Raw genomic sequence first — 9,700 nt, forward strand, 5'->3', positions numbered from 1 at the left:
TATTGTGGCAACATTTTGGTATGAAGTTCCCTACAAACTGAACCATGTTCAGGACACACTTCAAAGGCAGTTGCCAAGATACCAACAGCTGACTATCAACTGATGGAGTGACTAACATAATAGTGATAAGGAAAATCACCCTGTTAAAACTCGCTAACACAGAAAAGTATGTTAGGCTCAGTGGAATGTTAACATAACCATTAACTGTATTTAAGTGTATCTTCATAATTCATTGAAGATAACAATGAATATACAGAGATTACACAAGGAATTTCTCAATAGAAATAAAATGTTACCTTAAAACAATTACAAATAACATGCTATGCTAATGTTAGCAAGACATCTTACTGGCTATACTCGCTTGGATTACTGCCTATTTCCTGTCAGAAATATAATATATAAATATTTCTATAAATATAAATAACTTAGTAATATTTGTCAAGAAACATTTACAAAATGCTGTCCACCACATCACTGGTGCTTCTGACATGTTTTTCCTCTTGACGAATCGGCAGTGACACACAGGATTATGAGAGATGTTGGGGTAGCAGAAGATATAGCAATTTTGCCTTCCAAACTCGGTTCCATGGAGGAACCTTAGCAGGCAACATGTTATGCAAATTTCAGTTCAGACTTACTGCCTTCCTGCCTCAGAATGCTGCCTACAGTTACTGAAATTAGGTTTCAAACTGCTGAGTGTCATACACCAATGAATCAGAGAGAATTGTGGGCAATTGATCCTTGAAATAAATGTCCTTATCAGGAGAGTTTAATGGTACTGTGCAGTAGTGTCAACAGTACATGGAGCATCACAGGGGTTTGTGGGTAACTGAACATTTGCATAAACAGTTTGGGAGAGATCATAGGGGTTTGTGGGTAACTGTACATTTGCATAAACAGTTTGGGAGGGCTCTAACTGGTTTGTGTGTAAATGTGTATTTGCATAAACAGTTTGCGAGGGATCAGAGGGATTTGTGAGTAGACAATCATTAGAGTAGACTGTAGGAGCTCCAGTGTCTGAGACAGAATGGCTTCTGATGTCTTTAATATCCTCATAGTCACAGACAGAAAGTCGAACCTCAAAGAAATAAGAAAAAAAGGTTATCTTGTGAACTTGAACTTAAACTATGATATTGATTTTTTTTTGTCTTCTAGTTTTTTTCATTCATGTGAGGTATGAAAATTCATTTTTGGAGGCATAGTAAGGTCACTAGTTTCCTTGCTTTGCCCAGTTTGAACACCGTGTGGTCCCAGAGGTAGCAGGTGTAAATACAGTATAAGGGAGCAACAGGCACTGTCATGAGAAATGCACTAGAAACTGGACTGGAGACACATTTGGAGGAACTGTTGTTTTTCTTTCTTCTTCTTTTTTTTTTACATTTTTATGTTTGTCTGAAATCTTAAAGCTAAATCTGTTTATTATTTTTTTTATTTAAATAATAAAGAGATGCAGCTTTAAGATTTCTTGTAGCCTGTATGTAACCATGCTCACACACATCAGGCCTCCTTGTGACTGTGCTAGAAAAGGCATTGTAATTCTATTACAGGTGTAGGCCTGCTAATGACCCACAGTCATGACTCACCCCATGGCTGTGTGATAGTTATGACTCATCCCATAGATGTGTGATACAGTCATGACTCACCCCATGGCTGTGTGAGGAGTCTTGGACGGACTGGCCTTTGGACGATGCTGAGAAGGAATTAAGGAATTAATCACAAATGAATAAATTAAATAATAAAATGTTACATTAATACATGTTATTGTTCACATTAAGCACTTCAACTGTAGATACTATTCAAATGCAGATAAACAGTGGAATACATAGGCTTTAGTTTATTGTCTTTATTCCATATTTTAACAATGCTCCTTCATGTCCATTTCTAGCCAGCAGAGGGAATCAGCAGGCAGCTCTGGGGTCTAATGAGTTCTGTTCATGACTAATAAATGTGTTTAATCTACAATGCTTACAGAACAGATAAATGCTGCACTCACATCTGGACATACAGATTTGAATGTGTTATCCTCATGTTGATTGATAAGTATGCCTTTGTGTGATCATTTTTGAAGGGTTAGTGTGTGTGTGTGTGTGTGTGTGTGTGTGTGTGTGTGTGTGTGTGTGTGTGTAGTAATACCCTGCTCCTTTCTGCTTCTCTTTCTGAGAGTCACTGTGAGAAATGAGGTTCCCATCAGAAGCAGCACCAGAATCACACACACAACACTGATCACAGTGGAATATGGAAATCCTGGAGAGGGCACAGAGTCATAATCAGTGAACCAATCACATTTAACCTTTATCCTGATCATTCAGAAGTGTGTGATGAAGCTGACAGTATGTGAGTAGTTTCACTCCATGCTGTACAGTCCACTGTGTGTCAGCACCTGTATCAGGAGAGGAAGCTCCTGAGGATGTGGTTGGTTTGGTGAACTGTGGACTGATGTGTGATGATGAATGTGGTGATAAGGCTGAAACTGGACTCTCTGGTTAAATAGAAAAATAAACACAGGAGTGACAGATTATTATAATGTTATTGATATAGACTGTTGACAGTGACACGTGTCCAGTGTGTCTGTGGCATGCTTTAATTTCATACATGGCAAAGAAATCCACAGTTGCTTCAGATATTGTGGATGTGGTGGCTTTTAAACTCTGCATTTTGGTGCTGGTGGTTGTAAATTTGAAAACAAATTTAGTGCTGTAAATTAGATGGGAAGTGTAACAGTGTTCAACAGCTAATTCAGACTCTACTCATTTAGACATTTATAATATTGTTGATCAGTCATATGGGTTGGGAGGGCAGGGAACAAATAAAACACACAAAAGACACTTGGCTACAAACAGACACTAGTCAAATTTACAGCCTTGTCTACCTATAGACACTAGACTATTTTACAGTCTCCAGGTAACCTACAGACACTAGACTACAGCCTTGGCTACCTACAGGCACTAGACTACTTTACAGCCTTTACTACCCAAGGATAAAAACATTTGTTTAGTTCCTGTCATCCTAACAGCATCAACTGATTCTGGACTCTCTAGGATTTGCTAAAATAGTTTTTTAATTAAGTAATTTAGAATGATGTATAGATGTTGCCTCTGCATTGTCAAAACAATAAAGTATTACACAGTTCTTGTTATTTACTCACCTATAACTCTCAGGTAGATCTGTGTACTATAAATCTTGAATCCACGATCAGTTGTCCAGTCTGATGTAGTTCCACACCAGTATTCACCAGAGTCCTGAACCGTGACATATCTGATAGTCACAGTCAGGTTTTGCTTTTCTCTGTCATAATACAGTGAGATGTTTTTTTTAGTTTCTGGTTTTCCTGTTTTGCTGACCGATCCTATATAATTACAGCCACCAGTGTCCACTCTCTTGCAGAAAAGCTTGGGTTCACTCCTGTGGGATTCTGGGTAATGGCAGCTGATGTTCACAGTTTCTCCTACATAGGCATTGATGGTCTTACCACAGCATGAGTCTGTCAATCATACACATTCAGGTCAAAACGTTTGCATTCATTAATAGTTCTTAATGTTTCTTTTGTTCTAGAATTTGCTATGTTAATAAAAGGGAAATATGCCACTTTAGGAACGCTTCAGAGATCAGATCTGCATCAGCCTCACTTCCCTTACAGCTACAAACGTATGAAAGTATCAAGTTTATCTTAACCTGTATACATTTATATTTTCAGCATTTAGCAGATGCCCTTATCGAGGGTGATTTACAAAAGTACAGTTTGGCAAAATTGTTATTATTTCTGAAAGCTTTAATTGATGAAGTGATTTTGGCAAAACTGTATGTTACATGCTACTAACCTGCTGTTACATTGAGCTTCACTTCAGTGTAGGCGTGCAGTTGATCAGATACATTAACAGCACACTGGTATGTTCCAGTGTCATTTACACTCAGCTCTCTGATAAACACACTGAAGAATCCTGCACTTCTATTATCATGAATTGAGAATCTGTCTTTATGAGTCCACGTACTGTTTTGATTTGTTGTTATTTGATCTAAACATGACTGATCTGTTACATTCTTACAGAAAGATTTCAATTTGGTTTTGTATTCATCCTCATATCTGCACTTGATGGTGACTCCTCCTTCCGCACATGCAGTCACTGATCTAGAGACCACATCCTTGGACTGTCCTGTATCTGAAAGACATGACAAACATCCATGTCAGCAACAGCTTCATATTTAAGTTGTTCATTTTGTTTCAATTCATCCTTCCCTTTTTCTCTACTGTGTTTTAGTCTTGGTTTGGTTTGTTCTGCATGTCACTGTATGAAATTCCCTGGGAGATGTTATAACACTGATCACTGATCATCAGTACTGCAACATGTGTTTGAGGGGTGTGATCTTAAATGGGATGATTACAATGTCACTGTAATGGGGCTCAAACCCAGGACAGAGAGGTGATGACCCTGACACTGCTGGGTGAGTTACCACACTTCAATGAAGGTGGGCCCGTGTGCAAAACAGTTAGATCTTAGAACAGGTAAAACAAGAGAAGTAAAAAAAAACAACAGTAGGGAATCTAACCCCGACCACTTTGTTGCAAAGCAAACGAGCTCCCGCTAGACTAAAACAACCTGCGTGTATATATCGCACTTCACAGGAATGGAGGATGACAAAACAGGAGGAAACACTAAACACCACGCTGATTGTAGAAAACGGGAAAACAAAGGCCGCTATGGGAAGAATGGTAGCACCGATGCACTGAGGAAAACCAAATTCTGAAACTTCCCAAACAAAAACAGAAAACAGGGAGGGACATTAGTGTCTAAGGGGAGCCTTGGGAGAGAGCCAGACTCTAGAAGGGAAAACTGGAGAAGGGCGGGGACGTGTAAAAACACAAAGACCATCACAGCGCAGAAGAGAGGTGTAGCACAAGGGCTCACAGACCTCGATACACAGAGTTACCAGCTAGGAGCTTGGATCAAAACTTTAGCAAAGACCCAACACTGAGTGACTGTGTCACTGGGCTTATATAGATCTACCCCAGCTGTTGGGCATCAAGCCTGATTAGTAGTGTGCCTGGTGCCAACCCTTACAGTCACACTGTCATAAGGACACTCAGGACTTCTGTGGTTCAGAAACTCCAGTGGCTCAGAGACTTCCAAGTAAAAGTGGAAAAAAATATATATATATATTTTTATTTCTATGAGGTCTTTGTGGTTACCCATATTTAAAATTAATTCTGTCACTGTTCTATTGCTTCATCTTCAGAAACTGTACTGCTGTAGTGTCACCCATGCGTCTGTTGTTGCTAACACAAGGATTGCTCTTTCCTGTAGATGTTACTCACAGGTATCAAGAGGAAGTGATCTCCAGCTGCTGCTGGATTCAGCACTTACTCGTTTTTGTTGTCCTGTAGTAAACTACAGCTGTTTGGCAACATGCCAATATCATATTTCTAATAAGGTGAAAGGTTAGAGGATCCTCCCATTTGGATTTTATTTAGTAATATGCTGGTTATAATTTAAATGTGTGCTTCACTTTAGAACAAATGTGACTACGAGTATACATCAGCTCCACAATGGTACCTTTTACTGAATTCCACAGTGAGGCCTCTGATCTTCCTGTTTTACACATTTCAAAATGCATTTCTGATTCAGTCAACACACAGTGGCAATGAACTGCTAATCAAACTATCTTTGAGTTTGTGTTAACTCTTTAAGTCTCTTCTTTGCACTTCATGGCGACTCCCAAATATCCAGTTATGTTTGTTGAGACCCCAGTAAGATCTAAAAATTCACCAAAAGTGACCATCTAAACAAAGACTATATTTGACCCTGCTGATAATAATGATTAAAGATTGATTTTTATACCTGAGATCACATGCAGTGTGAAGATGAGAAGAATGAAGATTCTGAGTTCAGCTTTATGTTTACTGCCTCCAACTCCTAGATTAGATGTGTGTTAGAGATTGGGTGTGTCTGTCTATGTAGGTCCCTGCCACTGTATCTGGGCTTACTAACCCTGTTCATCTTCTTATGGCTTAACTCATATGAAAAAAACTCTTATTTCTGTTTTTGAGGGCAGTGAAAAATAGACTGGCATTAATAGAATGGCCTTAAGCCTCCTACTACAGAGAGAGAAATATGCATCTTAAACTATTTCTCTCTCTCTTTCTCTCTTTCTCTCTCTCTCTCTCTCTCTCTCTCTCTCTCTCTCTCTCTCTCTGTGTGTTTCCTACCTTTTGATGTCTTCCTCTTTTTCTTTAGCTTTCCCAGCATTATTACACACATCAGAAGAATGATTGTTATTATGACCAAAACCACAAATAAGGTAATGAAGGATCCTAGTAAAGCATTAGAGATGAGAGCACAGATCTCAGTCTCTGGTAGAACAGCAGGGGCCACATATAATATATAGAATTTATATGAAATCATATGTGCATGCAATACTGCTATTTCTGCTATTTTGTCATTAGAGAAAATAGAACTGATCTGATTCAGTGTAACTACATGTCAAGTTTTGTGGTCATAGCAAGTCAGAATCTTCTCAAATTCCACAACACAAAATAACAGGTACACATGGTCTGGAGGCTATTCACATACATTGTGGGTACAGGCCTTTATAGATACATTTATGACCTTGAGTATGTGTCACTGGATCACTCGCTGTATGGGCTTTATCGGGTTTTGGACCAGCTCGGTTGCTGATAATATAAACCGTTTTTTTGGGGGGGTTCCTCTAGCAGTAAGGCTGGGGTTATAGTTGTAGACATGCAGATGCTACAGAGGTAGTGATGTACATGTATGCTGTGCTGGTATACTGTGTGTGTAAAGTGTGTAGGAATGAGTGTGTGAGGGCGAGGTGACAGGGATGTGTGATATGGTAGAGTGAAATAATGTGGTTTGAGCCAGGCCGGGTGTGTCACGTCCCTGTAGTGACGTCATTCACGGCCCTGCCTGCCATCTAAACCGACAGAGAGGTTTTTAGCTTTTATTCTTTACCATAATTAATTCAGTTTCTGTAAGTTTGTGGTGAGTTTTGTATATGTTTCACATAAGCATATCTTTCCTAGGTAATAGAGTGTAGTTTGCGATCCACTGAAATGGCTCAGGAACAGCTCACAGAAATCTACACTAGTGAGATTACAACAGTTTCCAGGAAATATGCAATACATTCCATTCATCTTAGAATTTAATGTTAATTATTTTATAAAGATGCAGATGTAACTATTAAAATATGACATTACAGCTAAAACATTAAGTTTCTCAAAAATCCTGTGTTACTGAAGGCTTATTTAGAGACATTGGACAGGAGTTCACAACCATGTTCAGGCAGCCAGATTAAAAAAAAAAAAAGTGTTTGTCAGTGAAAAACAATGATTACATTTTGCTAATGATCCTGCATGAATCACAGATAACTGCAGAAAGCCATTATTACAGAGGCTTCATTTTAAAGAAGTGAATGCTACTGTAAAATGCTAAGGACAAACATCTCAGCTGGACAGGAGACATGACAGTTATAGAAAACAGAAGCTCTTCACACTCTAACCCGCAGTGGTGAGTCGCATGGTTCAAACTCATATGTAACCATGGCAACACTTCCTGTGTCTCTCTCTGTTCTATGGTGGTGCTGTGCTTGTTTTCTCTCTCATTATTTCTGTCTCTCTCTCATGTTAAAGAACTGCCAAACTCAAAGTGTATAAAAGCAGCCCAACATATATGAACCATTAAACTACTTGGCTAATTGGTCCATGTGAAGCTATTCATATTCACAGTGATTATTTGATTATATTTCTATATTCCTGTTGAGGTACTATTTAGCAGGATAGTATCAGTGTTTAAGAATATGTATATATTCTAATAGTAAGAATTAATTTATTGTCCCCTGTCTTACACTGGCCACTTTTAATCACACTCTGTGTATTGGTCAAGCAGTGTTTACACTGTCACTCACCAGTATATTCCTCCATCCTCTGATCTCAGATCAGTGATGGTAATATTGAAGACTCAGCCTTCTGTTACATCATCCAGAGAGAATTTTCTACAGCATTTAATGTTTAGTGTTTATTCAAAAAAAGAAAAGCTTACAGTGAACAAGTACATGTGCAAATGAGAGTGGCCTTGCTCAGGGGTCCAACAGTGGTAACCTAGCAATGTTGTGGCTTAAAACAGCATAACCCCTTGTTAGGCATGTAAATAGATAGATGTCTACCTTCTATCTCTGCCTACCTCCAGATGACCATGTGGACTCAGTATACACCGATGTGCTGGGATCAGGTGTTGGAGGGGTGTAGGTGGAGTGTGAGACAATAACATTCATAGGTGTGTCTGAAAGACAGAAACAGACTTCTAAATTTCAAATATTTCTCATATTCAGTACACACAAAAATCTTGTTTTTTATGTATTATAAATCCCTACTTCACATAATTGCCTCAGTTAATCATCATCATCATCATCATCATCATCATCATCATCATCATCATCATCATCATAATTGTCCGTATCTGCTCATCACTCACCCACTTTAACCACTAACAGAATCTCTGTGTAGTGATCATGCACTTTCTGCTGTGTTCCACACCAGTATTTTCCTCCATCCTCAGATCTCAGATCATAGATGGTAACAGTGAAGACTCTGGCTGCTGTGTCATCATTCAGAGAGAATCTCTCATCTTTAGCAGTTTTAGAATCAACAGGGATGTTCTTAGTCCGGAAAGTATAACACTCTCCTCTGCAGAGGTACTTCATGTGGGTTTCTTATCCAGACTTATAGGGGCATCTGATCTGAACTGAACGGCCCTTGTATCCAGTTACTGTAGTTACAGCAGCAGTTCCAGCTGTAAAATAAATCATTGTGTTAGTAATGTACAGAACATGCAGAAGATCCACTGTTATGACTATTCACTTCACTACCAAGTCCCTCTCTGTGTGGCAGGTAAACTAATAATGTGCTGACCCTGTCTGATGATAGTGAGCAGTAAATGGAACTCACCTGGGAATAGACTGGACAAGACGAGTATAAGTGTCCACATGTTGAACTGGGTGGTGAGAGTTCTGTGAGAACTGTCTCATAGTCTGACACTTCCCCCTTCAGTTCTCATCACTGCTTAAAGTGGTGTGTGTAACCAATCACCGCCTCTATTCTCTCTCATTTTTTCAGAGCTTTTCTCTCTGTCTTTGGATTTCTCACTTCTTTCTCTTTTCTCTCTTTTTATCTTTCTTTCAGAGTGTGACTGAACTGAGTTCACTGAGAGTGTGACGTAGTCCAAGATCAGGTGTAGTTTATATCTGGAGAGCCATCACCTAAGTCCTAATGTGACCTCACACACAGTGGTGAACACACTGATGTTAAACAATGATGTGAAGGAAGTCTTGGACATGTTTTGTCCAGGTGTTTTATAAACAATATGCATGTTCAGAAAAACAAAAAACCCACAGTGAGCTCCTGCCACTTCCTTTTTATTTTTCTCAGACACATTTCTAAGCCTCCCTGCACCTTTTCCTGTGTGTGTCATTATTTCAATATATACTGTTGTGCTTTCCTTTACTTTAGACTTTTTGCTTTACTGTACATCAGACCAAAGCAGCAACTGTATTGTATGTGTCTGTGTTGCTATGACAAAGACTAAGGTCTCAGATGCTGTCTGTCCTAAATAGTCTGCCGTAATGACGAACTAATCTTATGTATTTGTTTGTTTCCATTTAGGTTAAAAAAGATTCATGTTTTGGTTGACAC

General features: G+C 38.9%; 1 long non-coding RNA gene and 1 pseudogene across 1 annotated transcript; both read right to left on the minus strand.

The window, feature by feature from the left end:
- Positions 1-1,456: 1,456 nt before the first annotated feature.
- On the minus strand, positions 1,457-2,460 carry LOC118242720. Its single transcript, XR_004777002.1, has 3 exons — positions 2,381-2,460; positions 2,134-2,244; positions 1,457-1,690 (listed from the first exon to the last, which is right to left on the minus strand). It is a non-coding gene; the product is annotated as an uncharacterized LOC118242720 (long non-coding RNA).
- Positions 2,461-4,086: 1,626 nt separating this feature from the next.
- LOC118242719 lies at positions 4,087-9,044 on the minus strand (annotated as a pseudogene).
- Between the last annotated feature and the right edge of the window lie 656 nt (positions 9,045-9,700).

This window comes from Electrophorus electricus, chromosome 16, assembly GCF_013358815.1.
Source record: "Electrophorus electricus isolate fEleEle1 chromosome 16, fEleEle1.pri, whole genome shotgun sequence".
NCBI classification, from domain to species: domain Eukaryota; kingdom Metazoa; phylum Chordata; class Actinopteri; order Gymnotiformes; family Gymnotidae; genus Electrophorus; species Electrophorus electricus.